The sequence below is a fragment of the Triticum dicoccoides genome, chromosome 3A, assembly GCF_002162155.2.
Source record: "Triticum dicoccoides isolate Atlit2015 ecotype Zavitan chromosome 3A, WEW_v2.0, whole genome shotgun sequence".
NCBI lineage: Eukaryota > Viridiplantae > Streptophyta > Magnoliopsida > Poales > Poaceae > Triticum > Triticum dicoccoides.
The window spans coordinates 715,675,023-715,696,242 of record NC_041384.1 but is presented as its reverse complement, the minus strand read 5'-3'; positions in this window follow the sequence as shown (position 1 = coordinate 715,696,242).

Sequence of the window (21,220 nt, the reverse complement as noted above, 5' to 3'; positions counted from 1 at the left end):
TATCGATTTCGACCGAAATCAACTCATCTTTCCAGCGGCACTCTTGGTTTGCCAAGTTGAGGCCTGGTTCAATCTTTTCCTTCCGGAACATGCATATGCATTGCATATCACATCCCGCATATCATGCCATGTTTTGCATCATGTTGCTTGCGCATTGCACCGTGGTTGATTGTTGTTTCCTTTGCTTATGTTCTTGCCTTGGATAGAGCCGGGATACGAGTACGTGATCGAGGAACCCATTGAGTACGCTTATGAGGATCAAGCTTTCGTCAATTCAGAGACATTTGCAGGCAAGATGACCATACCCTCGAAATCACTTCTATCTTTGCTTGCTAGTTGCTCGTTCTTTTACTATGCCGCAATACCTACCACTTGCTATATCATGCCTCCCATATTGCCATGTCAAGCCTCTAACCCACCTTGTCCTAGCAAATCGTTGTTTGGCTATGTACCGCTTTGCTCAGCCCCTCTTATAGTGTTGCTAGTTGCAGGTGAAGATGGAGTTTGTTCCTTGTTGGAACATGATTATTGTTGGGATATCATTACTATCATATCTTGTTATGCCTCTAAGTCATGCTCCGACACGTGGGAGATATAGCCGCATCGTGGGTGTTACAAATCTAGAATATATTTCAACTGGATTATATTTATATTAAACGTTTATACTTATTTGTAACTCATCTTTATCAATCAGAAATGAAATTTAATATTCTTTTCATAAATTAAATATGATGACTAATGTTGTTAAATACTTATAATAGTGTTGTCATGATGCATTTGTAATGTCTCACTTGAAGTTGTGCACACACTCAAAATTACATTAGTTTATTTCTTTTTAATGAATTTCACATTACAAGTATTCACACACTACTCCCATACACTTTAGAAACTAAGCAAAACGTAGAATCACATGGTTTCACATATTAATTTGTGATACTCTCATGAAATGTGTGTGTGTGTGTGTGTGTGTGTGTGTGTCTATAGATGTGTGTTTATTTAAATATCTTGGGAGAGTTCCTCTTTCAAACATATAGATCCAAAAATATCCAACCTGTCATTTTCTAATTTATGGTTAGATATAAACAAATGAAAGGGGACATATAAAAACATGTACGAGAAGTTTCTCGCATACCACACTTAGTAAACTATCCTGAGCCAAATGAGTCTCATATTTCATAGAGGGCTCAATAATCAATAAATTTATGTTATCTATATTTGGAACAGAAAAGCAATTGTTCTAGAGAGGAGGCCTAGGGCCGGCATTGTCCAGTTTTTCTAGAAAGGAGGCCTAGGGCCGGCATTGTCCAGATTTTCTACAAAGGAGGCCCAGGCCCGGCGGCTAATTAGTAACGCCAGGTAAACATATGACAAATATAGAAGGTATACGATTTTTGAAGACAACCTTATATTTCGTCCGAAAACAATTCCTTCAACAAGGCCATTGCCAGGTACAACCAATAAAAGCCGGACCTTGGGTTTTCACCCTAGGAATCGAGACTTGGTACTCGAGGAGCACCACTGAAAATGCAGTCCTCCAGTGCTGCCGCCCCCGCTTGCCGATGCCGCTGTTGCAAGTCACCAAACACCTGGCACACAGTCTTCATCGCTTTCAAAATACCCTTGAAGGAAATATGCCCTAGAGGCAATAATAAAGTTATTATTTATTTCCTTATATCATGATAAATGTTTATTATTCATGCTAGAATTGTATTAACCGGAAACATAATACATGTGTGAATACATAGACAAACAGAGTGTCACTAGTATGCCTCTACTTGACTAGCTCATTGATCAAAGATGGTTATGTTTCCTAACCATAGACATGAGTTGTGATTTGATTAACGGGATCACATCATTAGGAGAATGATGTGATTGACTTGACCCATTCCGTTAGCTTAGCACTTGATCGTTTAGTTTGTTGCTATTGCTTTCTTCATGACTTATACATGTTCCTATGACTATGAGATTATGCAACTCCCGTTTACCGGAGGAACACTTTGTGTGCCACCAAACGTCACAACGTAACTGGGTGATTATAAAGGTGCTCTACAGGTGTCTCTGAAGGTACCTGTTGGGTTGGCGTATTTCGAGATTAGGATTTGTCACTCCGATTGTCGGAGAGGTATCCCTGGGCCCTCTCAGTAATGCACATCACTTAAGCCTTGCAAGCATTGCAACTAATGAGTTAGTTGCCGTATGATGTATTACGGAACGAGTAAAGAGACTTGCCGGTAACGAGATTGAACTAGGTATTGCGATACCGACGATCGAATCTCGGGCAAGTAAAATACCGATGACAAAGGGAACAACGTATGTTGTTATGCGGTTTGACCGATAAAGATCTTCGTAGAATATGTAGGAGCCAATATGAGCATCCAGGTTCCGCTATTGGTTACTGACCGGAGACGTGTCTTGGTCATGTCTACATAGTTCTCGAACCCGTAGGGTCCGCACGCTTAAAGTTCGATGACGGTTATATTATGAGATTATGTGTTTTGATGTACCGAAGGAGTTCGGACTCCCGGATGAGATCGGGGACATGACGAGGAGTCTCAAAATGGTCGATACATAAAGATCGATATGTTGGATGACTATATTCGTTCATCGGAAAGGTTCCGAGTGATTCGGGTATTTTCGGGAGTACGAGGAGTTACGAAATTCGTATTGGGCCTTAATGGGCCATACGGGAAAGGAGAGAAAGGCCTCAAAGGGTGGCCGCACCCCTCCCCATGGGCTGGTCCGAATTGGACTAGGGAGGGGGGCGCCCCCTTCCTTCCTTCTCCTTTTCCCTTCCCTTTCCTTCCCTCCTACTCCTACTACTTGGAAGGGCTCCTAGTTCTAGGAAAGGGGGAATCCTACTCCCGGTGGGAGTAGGACTCCCCCAGGGCACGCCATAGAGAGGGCCGGCCCTCCCCTCCTCCACTCCTTTATATACGGTGGCAGGGGGCACCCCAAAGACACAACAATTGATCTCTAGATCTCTTAGCCGTGTGCGGTGGCGCCTTCCACCATAATCCACCTCGATCATATCGTAGCGGTGCTTAGGCGAAGCCCTGTGACGGTAGAACATCATCATCATCACCACGCTGTCGTGCTGAAGGAACTCTCCCATGAAGCTCTACTGGATTGGAGTTCGCGGGACGTCATCGAGATGAACGTGTGCTGAACTCGGAGGTGCCGTGCGTTCGGTACTTGGATCGGTCGGATCGTGAAGACGTACAACTACATCAACCGCGTTGTGCTAACGCTTCTGCTTTTGGTCTACGAGGGTACGTGGACAACACTCTCCTCTCTCGTTGCTATGCATCACCATGATCTTGCATGTGCGTAGGAAAATTTTGAAATTACTACGTTCCCCAACAGTGGTATACGAGCCTAGGTTTTATGCGTTGATGTTATATGCATGAGTAGAACACAAGTGAGTTGTGGGCGATATAAGTCATACTGCTTACCAGCATGTCATACTTTGGTTCGGCGGTATTGTTGGATGAAGCAGCCTGGACCGACATTACGCGTACGCTTACGCGAGACTGATTCTACTGATGTGCTTTGCACACAGGTGGCTGGCGGGTGTTAGTTTCTCCAACTTTAGTTGAACCAAGTGTGGCTACGCCCGGTCCTTGCGAAGGTTCAAACAGCATCAACTTGACAAACTATCGTTGTGGTTTTGATGCGTAGGTAAGAACGGTTCTTGCTAAGCCCGTAGCAGCCACGTAAAACTTGCAACAACAAAGTATAGGACGTCTAACTAGTTTTTGCAGGGCATGTTCTGATGTGATATGGTCAAGACGTGATGCTAAATTATATTGTATGAGATTATCATGTTTTGTAACCAAGTTATCGGCAACTGGCAGGAGCCATATGGTTGTCGCTTTATTGTATGCAATGCAATCGCCCTGTAATGCCTTACTTTATCACTAAGCGGTAGCGATAGTCGTGGAAGCATAAGATTGGCGAGACGACAACGATACTATGATGGAGATCAAGGTGTCGCGCCGGTGATGATGGTGATCATGAAGGTACTTCGGAGATGGAGATCACAAGCACAAGATGATGATGGCCATATCATATCACTTATATTGATTGCATGTGATGTTTATCTTTTATGCATCTTATCTTGCTTTGATTGACGGTAGCATTATAAGATGATCTCTCACTAAATTACAAGATAGAAGTGTTCTCCCTGAGTATGCACCGTTGCCAAAGTTCGTCATGCCCAGACACCACGTGATGATCGGGTGTGATAAGCTCTACGTCCATCTACAACAGGTGCAAGCCAGTTTTTTCACACGCAGAATACTCAGATTAAACTTGACGAGCCTAGCATATGCAGATATGGCCTCGGAATGCTGAGACCAAAAGGTCGAGCGTGAATCATATAGTAGATATGATCAACATAGTGATTTTCACCATTGAAAACTACTCCATTTCACGTGATGATCGGTTATGGTTTAGTTGATTTGGATCACGTGATCACTTAGAAGATTAGAGGGATGTCTTTCTAAGTGGGAGTTCTTAAGTAATATGATTAATTGAACTTAAATTTATCATGAACTTAGTCCTGGTAGTATTAGCATATCTATGTTGTAGATCAATAGTCTGCGTTTAGCTCCCATGTTTTCTTTTTGATATTTTCCTAGAGCAAACTAAGTTGAAAGATGTTAGTAGCAATGATGCGGATTGGATCCGTTATCTGAGGTTTATCCTCATTGCTGCACAGAAGAATTATGTCCTTAATGCACCGCTAGGTGATAGACCTATTGCAGGAGCAAATGCAGACGTCATGAACGTTTGGCTAGCTCAATATGACGACTACTTGATAGTTTAGTGCACCATGCTTAACAGCTTAGAATCGGGATTTCAAAGACGTTTTGAACGTCATGGATCATATGGATGTTCCAGGAGTTGAAGTTAATATTTCAAGCAAATACCCAAGTTGAGAGATATGAAGTCTCCAACAAGTTCTATAGCTAAAAGATGTTGGAGAATAGCTCAAGCAGTGAGCATGTGTTCATATTGTCTGGGTACTACAATCTCTTGAATCAAGTGGGAGTTAATCTTCCAGATAAAATAGTGATTGACAGAATTCTCTAGTCACCATCACCAAGTTAGTAGAACTTCGTGATGAACTATAATATGCAAGGGATAACGAAAACGATTCCCAAGCTCTTCGTGATGCTGAAATCGACGAAGGTAGAAATCAAGAAAAGCATCAAGTGTTGATGGTAAACAAAATCACTAGTTTCAAGTAAAGGGACAAATGGAAGAAAGGGGAACTTCAAGAAGAATAGCAAGCAAGTTGCTGCTCAAGTGAAAAAACCCAAGTCTGGACCTAAGCCTGAAAATGAGTGCTTCTACTGCAAAGGGACTAGTCACTGGAAGCGGAACTACCCCAAGTAATTGGCGGATAAGAAGGATGGCAAAGTGAACAAAGGTATATTTGATATACAGATTATTGATGTGTATATTACTAGTGTTCGTAGCAACCCCTCGGTATTTGATACTGGTTCAGTTGCTAAGAGTAGTAACTCGAGACGGGAGTTGCAGAATGAACAGAGACTAGTTAAGGGTGAAGTGACGATGTGTGTTGGAAGTAGTTCCAAGATTGATATGATCATCATCGCACACTCCCTATACTTTCGGGATTACTGTTGAACCTAAATAAGTGTTATTTGATGTTTGCGTTGAGCATGAATATGATTTGATCATGTTTATTGCAATACGGTTATTCATGTAAGTTAGAGAATAATTGTTGTTCTGTTTACATGAATAAAACCTTCTATGGTCATACACCCAATGAAAATGGTTTGTTGGATCTCGATCGTGGTGATACACATTTTTATAATATTGAAGTCAAAAGATGCAAAGTTAATAATGATAGTGTAACTTATTTGTGGCACTGCCAGTTAGATTATATTGGTGTAAAGCGCATGAAGAAAATCCATGCTGATGTGCTTTTGGAATCACTTGATTATGAATCAGTTGATGCTTGTGAACCATGCCTCATGGGCAAGATAACTAAGACTCCATTCTCCGGAACAATGGACCGAGCAACAGATTTGTTGGAAATCATGCATACTGATGTATGTGGTCCGATGAATATTGAGGCTCGCGGCAGGTATCATTATTTTCTGATCTTCACAGATGATTTGAGCAGATATGAGTATATCTACTTGATGAAGCACAAATCTGAAACATTTGAAAAGTTCAAAGGATTTCAGAGTGAAGTGGAGAATCATTGTAACAAAAATAAAAGTATCTACGATATGATCGCAGAAGTAAAATATTTGAGTTACGAGTTTGGCCTTCAGTTAAAACAATGTGAAAAAGTTTCACTACTCACGCCACCTGGAACACCATTACAGTGTAATGGTGTGTCCGAATATCGTAACCGTACTTTATTAGATATGGTGCGATCTATGATGTCTCTTACCGATTTACCAGTATCGTTTTGGGGTTGTGCATTAGAGACAGCTACATTCACATTAAAAAGGGCACCATCTAAATCCGTTGAGACGACACCGTATGAACTATGGTTTGGCAACAAACCTAAGCTGTCATTTCTTAAAGTTTGAGGTTGCAATGCTTATGTGAAAAAGTTTCAACCTGATAAGCTCAAACCCAAATCGGAGTAGTGCATCTTCATAGGATACCCAATAGAAAATGTTGGGTACACCTTCCATCACAGATCCTAAGGCAAGATATTCATTGCCGAGAATGGATCCTTTCTAGAGAAGGAGTTTCTCTCGAAAGAAGTTAGTGGGAGGAAAGTAGAACTTGATGAGGTAACTATACCTGCTCCCTTATTGGAAAGTAGTTCATCACAGAAATCTGTTCCTGTGACTACTACACCAATTAGTGAGGAAGCTAATGATGATGACCATGTAAACTTCAGATCAAGTGATACCGAACCTTGTAGGTAAACTAGAGTGAGATCCGCACCAGAGTGGTACGGTAATCCTGTTCTGGAGGTCATGTTACTTGACCATGACGAGCCTATGAACTATGAGGAAGTGATGATGAGCCAAGATTCTGCGAAATGGCTTGAGGCCATAAAATCTGAGATGGGATCCATGTATGAGAACAAAGTGTGGACTTTGATTGACTTGCCCAATGATCGGCAAGCCATTGAGATTAAATGGATCTTCAAGAGGAAGACGGACGCTGATAGTAGTGTTACTATCTAAAAAGCTAGAATTGTCGCAAAAAGGTTTTCGACAAGTTCAAGGTGTTGACTACGATGAGAGTTTCTCACTCGTATCTATGCTTAAGTCTGTCCGAATCATGTTAGCAATTGCCGCATTTTATGAAATCTGGCAAATGGATAAACAAAACTACATTCTTTAATGGATTTATTAAAGAAGAGTTGTATATGATATAACCAAAAGGTTTTGTCAATCCTAAAGGTACTAACAAAATATGCAGGCTCTAGCGACCCATCTATGGACTGGTGCAAGCATCTCGGAGTTGGAATATACGCTTTGATAAGTTGATCAATGCATATAGTTTTATACAGACTAGCGGTGAAGCCTGTATTTACAAGAAAGTGAGTGGGAGCACTACAGAATTTCTGATAAGTATATGTGAATGACATATTGTTGATCGGAGATAATATAGAATTATTCTGCAAAGCATAAAGGAAGGTTTGAAAGGAGTTTTTCAAAGAAAGACCTCGGTGAAGCTGCTTACATATTGAGCATCAAGATCTATAGAGATAGATCAAGATGCTTGATAAGTTTTTTCAATAAGTACATACCTTGACAAGATTTTGAAGTAGTTCAAAATGGAACAGTCAAAGAAAGAGTTCTTGCCTGTGTTACAAGGTGTGAAACTGAGTAAGACTCAAAACCCGACCACGGTAGAAGATAGAGAGAATGAAAGTCATTCCCTATGCCTCAGCCATAGGTTCTATAAAGTATGCCATGCTGTGTACCAGACCTATTGTATACCCTGCCCTGTGTTTGGCAAGGGAGTACAATAGTGATCTAGGAGTAGATCACTGGACATTGGTCAAAATTATCCTTAGTGGAATAAGGATATGTTTCTCGATTATGGAGGTGACAAAAGGTTCGTCGTAAAGGGTTACGTCGATGCAAGTTTTGACATGACTCAAAGTCTCAATCTGGATACATATTGAAAGTGGGAGCTATTAGCTAGAGTAGCTCCGTGCAGAGCATTGTTGACATAGAAATTTGCAAAATGGATCTGAATGTGGCAGACCCGTTGACTAAACTTCTCTCACAAGCAAAACAAGATCACACCTTAGTACTCTTTGGGTGTTAATCACATAGCGATGTGAACTAGATTATTGACTCTAGTAAACCCTTTGGGTGTTGGTCACATGTCGATGGGAACTATGGGTGTTAATCACATGGTGATGTGAACTATTGGTATTAAAACACATGGCGATGTGAACTAGATTATTGACTCTAGTGCAAGTGGGAGATTGAAGGAAATATGCCCTAGAGGCAATAATAAAGTTATTATTTATTATCATGATAAATGTTTATTATTCATACTAGAATTGTATTAACTGGAAACATAATACATGTGTGAATACATAGACAAACAGAGTGTCACTAGTATGCCTCTACTTGACTAGCTCGTTGATCAAAGATGGTTATGTTTCCTAACCATAGACATGAGTTGTCATTTGATTAATGGGATCACATCATTAGGAGAATGATGTGATTGACTTGACTCATTCCGTTAGCTTAGCACTTGATCGTTTAGTTTGTTGCTATTGCTTTCTTCATGACTTATACATGTTCCTATGACTATGAGATTATGCAACTCCCGTTTACCGAAGGAACACTTTGTGTGCCACCAAACGTCACAACGTAACTGGGTGATTATAAAGGTGCTCTACAGGTGTCTCCGAAGGTACTTGCTGGCTTGGCGTATTTCGAAATTAGGATTTGTCACTCCGATTGTCAGAGAAGTATCTCTGGGCCCTCTCGGTAATGCACATCACTTAAGCCTTGCAAGCATTGCAACTAATGAGTTAGTTGCAGGATGATGTATTACGGAACGAGTAAATAGACTTGCCGGTAACGATATTAAACTAGGTATTGCGATACCGACGATCGAACCTCGGGCAAGTAAAATACTGATGACAAAGGGAACAACGTATATTGTTATGCGGTTTGACCGATAAAGATATTCGTAGAATATGTAGCAGCCAATATGAGCATCCAGGTTCCGCTATTGGTTATTGACCGGAGACGTGTCTCGTTCATGTCTACATAGTTCTCGAACCCGTAGGGTCCGCACGCTTAAAGTTCGATGATGGTTATATTATGAGTTTATGTGTTTTGATGTACCGAAGGAGTTCGGACTCCTGGATGAGATCGGGGACATGACGAGGAGTCTCAAAATGGTCGAGATGTAAAGATCGATATATTGGACGACTATATTCGGACATCCGAAAGGTTCCGAGTGATTCGGGTATTTTTGGGAGTACCGGGGAGTTACGAGAATTCGTATTGGGCCTTAATGGACCATACGGGAAAGGAGAGAAAGGCCTCAAAGGGTGGCCACACCCCTCCCCATGGGCTGGTCCGAATTGGACTAGGGAGGGGGGGGGCGCCCCCTTCCTTCCTTCTCCTTTTCCCTTCCCTTTCCTTCCCTCCTACTCCTACTACTTGGAAGGGATCCTAGTTCTACTAGGAAAGGGGGAATCCTACTCCCGGTGGGAGTAGGACTCCCGTAGGGCACGCCCTAGAGAGGGACGGCCCTCCCCTCCTCCACTCCTTTATATACGGGGGCATGGGGCACCCCAAAGACACAACAATTGATCTCTAGATCTCTTAGCCGTGTGCGGTGCCCCCTTCCACCATAATCCACCTTGATCATATCGTAGAGGTGCTTAGGCGAAGCCCTGCGACGGTAGAATATCATCATCGTCACCACGCCGTCGTGCTGACAGAACTCTCCCGTGAAGCTCTACTGGATTGGAGTTCGCGGGACGTCATCGAGCTGAATGTGTGCTGAACTCGGAGGTGCCGTGCGTTCGGTACGTGGATCGGTCGGATCGTGAAGACGTACGACTACATCAACTGCGTTGTGCTAACGCTTCCGCTTTCGGTCTACGAGGGTACATGGACAACACCCTCCTCTCTTGTTGCTATGTCAGGGTGGACACGGTCCGGGCCGGTCCGGGCCCTGACCGAGCCGTCCTTTGGACCGGCCGTCGGCGGTCCGGACCGGACCGGACCGAGCAGGGTCACGGTCCTGTTTCGAGGGACCGGACCGGCAGGGACGAAGCTCGAGCCGGACCGAGCGGCTCGTTTGGACCGGCCGGAGTTCACCGCAGAGCACGCGGCGGAGCATGGCGACGCGGGGAGGGCGCTGGAGGCAGCGGGGCTCGTCATGGAGATGTCCAGCGACTTCTGTGACTCGCGGTGGACGGCACGGCGGCCAGCCAGAGCTCGGGCAGCAACAACGACGACGAATCTGGCACGACGGCCGATGCACGACGGCCGGTGTACAAAGGCGGTGTAGGGCCTCCCGCTGCAAGTTCTACCTTCCAGATGATAGATCCGAGCATGGCGCATCCACTAGACATGCTTTCCAGCATCAGGGAGGCCGATGGCCGCGCGGATGAACGACGGCGGCGCAGACCAGCGCACGGCCGACGCGCCCACCACGCGCCCGCCACGCAGCTCTGGCCACACGCTCGCCACGACCTCGACACGCCCCCGCCACGCCCCTGCAATGCCCTTGGCAAGCCCCCGCCACGCCCCTGCCGCGTCCTGACATGCCCCCGCCATGCTCTCGCCATGCCACAGCTCGTGTTCGTCGGTCCGCTCGGTCGGCTCGGTTAAAGCCCGGACCGGACCGAAGCTTTGTCGGGCTGGTTTGCTGAGCTCGGACCGGCTGATTTTTTCAGCGGGCCAGGACCGAGCCGGCCCGAGCCGAGCGGGCCACGAGCCGGACCGCCGGACCGGACCGTGTCGTCCACCCTTATTGCTATGCATCACCATGACCTTGCGTGTGGGTAGGAAAATTTTGAAATTACTATGTTCCCCAACAACCCTTCCACCAAAGATTCAACATCCAACCGCAACCGCCATGACTTTCTCCATCTCTATCAATGCCTTAGTAATCTTGACTTAGACATGTCCCATGACACCAATAAGGAATCGAAGCTTCGCTCCGCACCCTTTTGAGGCCGTGTTGGCTGATAATATGAATGCGTGCGACCGGAGCGAGCGTCATCCCATGGATTGCTTCGTCTTCCTCTGACCTCTTGGATCTCATTTCATTTTCACAAATTGTTGTTTGAGTCGTTTGACCCCATGGATCTGCATGTGTGTGGTTAATGAGTAGAGTTTGTTGTTGTAGACCTTGCTAAATTAGCTTGCTGTAGACCTTGTTGAATTAGCGTAACCTAAAATATGTTCATTGTTGTTTGAGTCGTTTGACCCCATGGATCTTCATGCATATATTGGACCCTTGTCTTTGTCCTATTTGTCTGTATAGTTACATATCCATGTCCTACTTCTCTGTATAGTTTTTATCCATTTACTCAAATTTTAATACTTCACCTATAGAGTATCTGAAAATTGTTTTATCTTTTCGTGTTTATGGCATGGATTTGGCCCTCGTAGAAATTGGAGATAACTTTTGTATGTGGTTAACTGCTTATGCATGTATTACTTCTGGATAAATTTTAGGTGTCGAAATCCTTAAATTTTGTGACATATGGCTTGTTCTGATGTCCTCGAACTCGAGCTTCACAAATTCTCAGCGAGAAACCAGCCCGAACGCCTCAACTCAAGGATGCTAAAATCCACGATGCCATCTTAGGCTATAGTGCAATTTTCTGAAGCTAGGGAAACCCAGCTCCGTGTATACAGGATTCTGGAGTTGAACTTATTTATGACCATAATGCCACCGGCAAAGAAAAAGCTTTGATCTCTCTCAGCTCCTCCTCGCTCGTATAAGTACCGCATGAACCCGCTACTCCTCGTTCGCCCTGAAATGGCAACGGACGGGCCAACAGTACCCCCAGCTGGGCTGCCAGCTCAATATGGTGCTGGGAGAAGCTACAAGACAGAACGCCATGTTTGAGTGCTGGATGTCAGTGTGGGATTTGGTTAAGTTTGGACATCGAGGGGCCCATGGAAAGGAGAGAAAATAACCTCCGATCAATGTGGTATATATATATGGTTATCCATGGAGGAGCAAATCCTACATCTTCTCTACCTGATCACATTGAAATATTTCAAATATCGTATTTATGCCATTAAAATGTGATCCAAGAGTATATGGTGGACTGTACACACTGTCAGCTCTTTGTAATCCATAAAACAGAATACTTTTATGGTCTCTACTCTTTGGAAACATAGGTGCACCTTGAAACTTAAATCAAAGCCTATAATATGGCTTCTTTTTCTTGTCAATTATTCATTGATTGATTGTAACTGAAAGAAAACCTTTCTGTAGGGGCTTGCTGACCACAAGGGTCGACTTGGAGCTGCTCTCTGCCTCTGCAGGTGATTAACCACCTTGTTATTGGAGCTTGAGAATAGAAGAGGCCCTCGCGCACTCCTCCGCCGCCACGCCTCGTCGCGCTGCGGGTTGCGGGAATGAGCCGAGCCGAGCTCACACCTACGCACTTATTTTTGCCAGTCACTAACGAAGAGTTTCTGACAGCTGGGCCACGATCTGAGAAGTCGGATCGTGGGCTGTCACGGACTCGGACGTGTGTCGAGCCCACGTCTCTTCACGTGGTTGTACCTATATAAGTGAAGGAAATATTCCCTAGAGGCAATAATAAAGTTATTATTTATTTCCTTATATCATGATAAATGTTTATTATTCATGCTAGAATTGTATTAGCCGGAAACATAATACATGTGTGAATACATAGACAAACAGAGTGTCACTAGTATGCCTCTACTTGACTAGCTCGTTGATCAAAGATGGTTATGTTTCCTAACCATAGACATGAGTTGTCATTTGATTCACATCATTAGGAGAATGATGTGATTGACTTGACCCATTCCGTTAGCATAGCACTTGATCGTTTAGTTTGTTGCTATTCCTTTCTTCATGACTTATACATGTTCCTATGACTATGAGATTATGCAACTTCCATTTACCGGAGAAACACTTTGTGTGCCACCAAACGTCACAACGTAACTGGGTGATTATAAAGGTTCTCCACATGTGTCTCCGAAGGTACTTGTTGGTTTGGCATATTTCGAGATTAGAATTTGTCACTCCGATTGTCGGAGAGGTATTTCTGGGCCCACTCGGTAATGCACATCACTATAAGCCTTGCAAGCATTGCAACTAATGAGTTAGTTGCGGGATGATGTATTACGGAACTAGTAAAGAGACTTGCCGGTAACGAGATTGAACTAGGTATTCAGATACCGACGATCGAATCTCGGGCAAGTAACATACCGATGACAAAGGGAACAATGTATGTTGTTATGCAGTCTGACTGATAAAGATCTTCGTAGAATATGTAGGAGCCAATATGGGCATCCAGGTCCCGCTATTGGTTATTGACCAGAGAGGTGTCTCGGTCATGTCTACATAGTTCTCGAACCCGTAGGGTCCGCACGCTTAACGTTCGTTGACGATATAGTACTATGAGTTATGTATGTTGGTGACCGAATGTTGTTCGGAGTCCCGGATGAGCTCACGGACATGACGGGGAGCTCTGGAATAGTCCGGAGGTAAATATTCATATATTGGATGATATGGTTTGGCTAAGGGGTCAGGCCCATGGGCTATAAGTCGGTGCAAAAGGAGTTTTGCGGAGGCCAGGGGGCCAAACGCCGGAGACCCTGGCATCTGGCCCTGGGCCAGATGCCAAGGATTGTGGCGTTTGGTCCTGGATTCCGAGTGGGACTCTTGCCTTTCGGGCAAAACCGACTTTGAGGAGGCTTTTGCTCCAAGTTTCGACCCCAGGGCTCAACATATAAATAGAGGTGCAGAGCTAGCACCAAAGACACGTCAAGAAACGCCAAGCCGTGTGCCGGCAACCCTGTCCCCTCTAGTTTATCCTCTGTCATAGTTTTCGTAGTTCTTAGGCGAAGCCCTACGAAGATTATTCTTCACCAACACCGTCACCACGCCGTCGTGCTGCCGGAGCTCATCTACTAGTTCGCCCCTCTTGCTGGATCGAGAAGGCGAGGACGTCACCGAGCCGAACGTGTGCAGAACTCAGAGGTGCCTTGCTTTCGGTACTTGGATCGGTCGGATCGTGAAGACGTACGACTACATCAACCGCGTTGATATAACGCTTCCGCGAACGGTCTACGAGGGTACGTAGACAACACTCTCCCCTCTCGTTCCTATGCATCACCATGATCCTGCGTGTGCGTAGGAATTTTTTTGAAATTACTACATTCCCCAACAGTGGCATCCGAGCCAGGTTTTATGCATTGATGTCATATGCACGAGTAGAACACAAATGAGTTGTGGGTGATATAAGTCATACTGCTTACCAGCATGTCATACTTTGGTTCGGCGGTATTGTTGGATGAAGCGGCCCGGACCGACATTACGCGTACGCTTACGCGAGACTGGTTCTATCGACGTGCTTTGCACACAGGTGGCTGGCGGGTGTCAGTTTCTCCAACTTTAGTTGAACCGAGTGTGGCTACGCCCGGTCCTTGCGAAGGTTAAAACAGCACCAACTTGACAAACTATCTTTGTGGTTTTGATGCGTAGGTAAGAACGGTTCTTGCTAAGCCCGTAGCATCCACGTAAAACTTGCAACAACAAAGTAGAGGACGTCTAACTTGTTTTTGCAGGGCATGGTGTGATGTGATATGGTCAAGACGTGATGAGATATAAGTTGTTGTATAAGATGATCATGTTTTGTTGAAGTTATCGGCAATTGGGAGAAGCCTTATGGTTGTCTCTTTATTGCATAAGATGCAAGCGCCCCATAATTGCTTTACTTCATCGCTATGCGATAGCAATAGTTGCAAGAGCAATAGTTGGCAAGACGACCATGTGACGACAACTTGATATAGATCAAGATGATGGAGATCATGGTGTCATGCCGGTGACGATGGAAATCATGACGATGCTTTGGAGATGGAGATCAAAGGCACAAGATGATGATGTCCATATCATGTCACATATTTTGATTGCATGTGATGTTGATCTTTTATACATCTTACTTTGCTTAGTTATGACGGTAGCATTATAAGATGATCTTTCACTAAATTTCAAGATAAAAAGTGTTCTCCCTGAGTATGCACCGTTGCCAAAGTTCGTCGTGCCCAGACACCACGTGATGATCGGGTGTGATAAGCTCTACGTCCATCTACAATGGGTACAAGCTAGTTTTGCACATGCAGAATACTCAGGTTAAACTTGACGAGCCTAGCATATGCAGATATGGACTCGGAACACTAAGACCGAAAGGTCGGGTGTGAATCATATAGTAGATATGATCAACATAGTGATGTTCACCATTGAAAACTACTCCATTTCACGTGATGATCGGTTATGGTTTAGTTGATTTGGATCGCGTGATCACTTAGAAGATTAGAGGGATGTCTTTCTAAGTGGGAGTTCTTAAGCAATATGATTAATTGAACTTAAACTTATCATGAACTTAGTCCTGGTAGTATTAGCATATCTATGTTGTAGATCAATAGCTCGTGTTTAGCTCCCCTGTTTTATTTTTGATATGTTCCTAGAGAAAAACTAAGTTGAAAAATGTTAGTAGCAATGATGCGTATTGGATCCGTGATCTGAGGTTTATCCTCATTTCTGCACAGAAGAATTATGTCCTTGATGCACCACTAGGTGACAGACCTATTGCAGGAGCAGATGCAGATGTTATGAACGTTTTGCTAGCTCAATATGATGACTACTTGATAGTTTAGTGCACCATGCTTGATATGTTCCAGGAGTTGAAGTTAATATTTCAAGCAAATACCCGAGTTGAGAGATATGAAGTCTCCAACAAGTTCTATAGCTAAAAGATGGAGGAGAATAGCTCAAGCAGTGAGCATGTGCTCAGATTGTCTGGGTACTACAATCGCTTGAATCAAGTGGGAGTTAATCTTCCAGATAAAATAGTGATTGACAGAATTCTCTAGTCACCATCACCAAGTTACTAGAACTTCATGATGAACTATAATATGCAAGGGATAACGGAAATGATTCCCAAGCTCTTCGTGATACTGAAATCAATGAAGGTAGAAATCAAGAAAAACATGAAGTGTTGATGGTTGACAAGACCACTAGTTTCAAGAAAAGGGGCAAAGGAAAGAAGGGTAACTTCAAGAAGAACGGCAAGCAAGTTGCTTCTCAAGTGAAGAAGCCCAAGTCTGGACCTAAGCCTGAGACTAAGTGCTTCTACTGCAAAGGGACTGGTCACTAGAAGTGAAACTACCCCAAGTAATTGGCGGATAAGAAGGATGGCAAAGTGAACATAGGTATATTTGATATACATGTTATTGATATGTACTTTACTAGTGTTTATAGCAACCCCTCAGTATTTGATACTAGTTCAGTGCTAAGAATAGTAACTCGAAACAGGAGTTGCAGAATGAACAGAGACTAGTTAAGGGTGAAGTGACAATGTGTATTGGAAATGGTTCCAAGATTGATATGATCATCATCGCACACTCCCTATACTTTCAGGATTAGTGTTGAACCTAAAATAAATGTTATTTGGTGTTTGCGTTGAGCATGAATATGATTGGATCATGTTTATTGCAATACGGTTATTCATGTAAGTTAGAGAATAATTGGTGTTCTGTTTACATGAATAAAACCTTCTATGGTCATACACCCAATGAAAATGGTTTGTTGGATCTCGATCGTAGTGATACACATATTCATAATATTGAAGCCAAAAGATGCAAAGTTAATAATGATAGTGCAACTTATTTGTGGCACTACCGTTTAGGTCATATTGGTGTAAAGCGCATGAAGAAAATCCATGTTGATGGGCTTTTGGAATCACTTGATTATGAATCAGTTGAGGCTTGCGAAACATACCTCGTGGTAAGATGACTAAGACTCGGTTCTTTGGAACAATGGAGCGAGCAACAGACTTGTTGGAAATAATACATACTTATGTATGCAGTCCGTTGAGTGTTGAGGCTAGTGGCGGGTATCGATATTTTTCTGACCTTCACAGATGATTTGAGCAGATATGGGTATATCTACTTGAAGAAACTTAAGTCTGAAACATTTGAAAAGTTCAAAGTATTTCAGAGTGAAGTGGAAGATCATCGTAATAAGAAAATAAAGTTTCTACCATCTGATCGCAGAGATGAATCTTTGAGTTATGAGTTTTGCCTTCAATGAAAACAATGTGGAATAGTTTCACAAACTCATGCCACCTGGAACACCACAGCGTAATGGTGTGTCCGAACGTCATAACCGTACTTTATTTGATATAGTGCAATCTATGATGTCTCTTACCGATTTACCACTGTCGTTTTGGGGTTATGCATTAGAGACAGCTGCATTCATGTTAAAAAGGGCGCCATCTATATCCGTTGAGACGACACAGTATGAACTGTGGTTTAGCAAAAAACCTAAGCTGTAGTTTCTTAAAGTTTGAGGTTGCAATCCTTATGTGAAAATGTTTCAACCTGATAAGCTCAAATCCAAATCGGAGAAGTGAGTCTTCATAGGATACCCAAAAAGAAAATGTCGGGTACACCTTCTATGACAGATCTGAAGGCAAGATATTCATTATTGGGAATGGATCCTTTCTAGAGAAGGAGTTTCTCTCGACAGAAGTGAGTGGGAGGAAAGTAGAACTTGATGAGGTAATTGTACCTGCTCCCTTATTCGAAAGTAGTTCATCACAGAAATCTTGTAGGTAATTAGTGAGGAAGCTAATGATGATGATCATGTAAACTTCAGATCAAGTGACTACCGAACCTTGTAGGTAAACCAGAGTGAGATCCGTGTTGGGGAACGTAGCAGAATTCTAAAATTTTCTACGCATCACCAAGATCAATCTATGGAGTCATCTACCAACGAGGGAGAGAGGAGTGCATCTACATACCCTTGTAGATCACGAACGGAAGCGTTCAAGAGAACGTGTTGATGGAGTCGTACTCGTCGTGATCCAAATCACCGAAGATCCTAGCGCCGAACGGACGGCACCTCCGCGTTCAACACACGTACGGAGCGAGGACGTCTCCCGCGCCTTGATCCAGCAAGGAGGAGGGAGAGGTTGAGGAAGAGGGCTCCAACAGCAGCACGATGGCGTGGTGGTGGTGAAGCTGCAGTACTCCGGCAGGGCTTCGCCAAGCTCTTATGGAGGAGGAGAGGTGTTGGGGAGGGGAGGGGCTGCGCCTTGGATGTTTTATGTAGCCATCCCCTCACCCCTCTATATATAGGGGAAGGGGGAAGGGGGCCGGCCCCCTCTAGATGAGATCTAGAGATGGGGCGGCGGCCAAGGGGAGGGGGGCTTGCCCCCCAAGCAAGAGGGCGCGCCCCCTTAGGGTTTCCCCCAAACCCTAGGCGCATGGGCCCTAGGGGGGTGTGGCGCCCCAGCCCACTTGGGCTGGTTCCCTTCTCCATACAGCCCATAAGGCCCTCCGGAAGAGGTGGCCCCTCCCGGTGGACCCCCGGAACCCCTCCAGTGGCCCCGGTACAATACTGATATGCCCCCGAACCTTTCCGGTGACCGTATGATAACTTCCTACATATAAATCTTCACCTGCGGACCATTCCGGAACTCCTCGTGACGTCCGGGATCTCATCCGGGACTCCGAACAACATTCGGTAATCACATACAAGTCTTCCTAACAACCCTAGCGTCACCGAACCTTAAGTGTGTAGACCCTACGGGTTCGGGAGACATGCAGACATGACCGAGACGACTCTCCGGTCAATAACCAACAGCAGGATCTGGATACCCATGTTGGCTCCCACATGCTCCACGATGATCTCATCGTATGAACCACGATGTCGAGGATTCAATCAATCCGTATACAATTCCCTTTGTCAATCGGTACGTTACTTTCCCGAGACTCGATCATCGGTATCCCAATACCTTGTTCAGTCTCGTTACCGGCAAGTCACTTTACTCATACCGTAATGCATGATCCCGTGATCAACCACTTGATCACATTTAGCTCATTATGATGATGCATTACTGAGTGGGCCCAGAGATACCTCTCCATCATACGGAGTGACAAATCCCAGTCTCGATTCGTGCCAACCCAACAGACACTTTCGGAGATACCTGTAATGTACCTTTATAGTCACCTAGTTACGTCGTGACGTTTGGCACACCCAAGGCACTCCTACGGTGTCCGGGAGTTGCACAATCTCATGGTCTAAGGAAATGATACTTGACATTCAGAAAAGCTACAGCAAACGAACTACACGGTCTTTGAGCTATGCTTAGGATTGGGTCTTGTCCATCACATCATTCCCCTAATGATGTGATCCCGTTATCAATGACATCCAATGTCCATAGTCAGGAAACCATGACTATCTTTTGATCAACGAGCTAGTCAACTAGAGGCTCACTAGGGACATGTATTACGATTTTCGGATAACACAATTATAGCATGAACAATAGACAATTATCATGAACAAAGAAATATAATAATAACCATTTTATTATTGCCTCTAGGGCATATTTCCAACAGTCTCCCACTTGCACTAGAGTCAATATTCTAGTTACATTGTGATGAATCGAACACCCATGCAGTTCTGGTGTTGATCTTGTTTTGCTCTAGGGAGAGGTTTGGTCAACGGATCTGCTACACTCAGGTCCGTATGTACTTTACAAATCTCTATGTCTCCATTTTGAACACTTTCACGAATGGAGTTGAAGCGACGCTTGATATGCCTGGTCTTCCTGTGAAACCTGGGATCCTTGGCAAGGGCAATAGCTCCAGTGTTGTCACAGAAGAGAGTCATCGGGCCCGACGCATTGGGTATGACTCCTAGGTCGGTAATGAACTCCTTCACCCAGACTGCTTCTTGTGCTGCCTCTGAGGCTGCCATGTACTCCGCTTCACATGTAGATCCCTCCACAACGCTTTGCTTGCAACTGCACCAGCTTACTGCCCCACCATTCAAAATATACATGTATCTGGTTTGTGACTTAGAGTCATCCAGATCTGTGTCGAAGCTAGCATCGACGTAACCCTTTACGACGAGCTCTTCGTCACCTCCATAAACGAGAAACATTTCCTTGGTCCTTTTCAGGTACTTTAGGATATTCTTGACCGCTGTCCAGTGTTCCATGCCGGGATTACTTTGGTACCTTCCTACCAAAATTACGGCAAGGTTTACATCAGGTCTGGTACACAGCATAGCATACATGATAGACCCTATGGCCGAGGCATAGGGGACGACACTCATATTTTCTCTATCTTCTGCTGTGGTCGGGCATTGAGCCGTGCTCAATCTCGTACCTTGCAATACAGGCAAGAACCCCTTCTTTGACTGATCCATTTTGAACTTCTTCAATATCTTGTCAAGGTACGTACTCTGTGAAAGACCAATGAGGCGTCTCGATCTATCTCTATAGATCTTGATGCCTAATATATAAGCAGCTTCTCCAAGGTCCTTCATTGAAAAACACTTGTTCAAGTAGGCCTTTATGCTTTCCAAGAATTCTATATCATTTCCCATCAACAGTATGTCATCCACATACAATATGAGAAATGCTACAGAGCTCCCACTCACTTTCTTGTAAATGCAGGCTTCTCCATAAGTCTGCATAAACCCAAACGCTTTGATCATCTCATCAAAACGAATGTTCCAACTCCGAGATGCTTGCACCAACCCATAAATCGAGCTTTGGAGCTTGCACACCTTGTCAGCATTCTTAGGATCGACAAAACCTTCCGGCTGCATCATATACAATTCTTCCTTAAGGAAACCATTAAGGAATGTCATTTTGACTTCCATTTGCCATATCTCATAATCATAGAATGCGGCAATTGCTAACATGATTCGGACGGACTCCAGCTTCGCTACGGGTGAGAAAGCACTAGTAGAAAAGGGGGTTTTGGTCCAGGCCGGGGAAGCCCATTAGTCCCGGTTCACTCCAGAACCGGGACCAATGGGTGCATCTATCCCGGTTCGTGCGGCTAAGGCATTAGTCCCGGTTCACCTGGGCCCTTTAGTCCCGGTTCGTGCCACGAACCGGGACTAAAGGGTGCGATGCCCGTTAGTCCCGGTTGGTGGCACCAACCGGTACTAAAGGTTAGACCTTTAGTCCCGGTTGGTGCCACCAACCGGG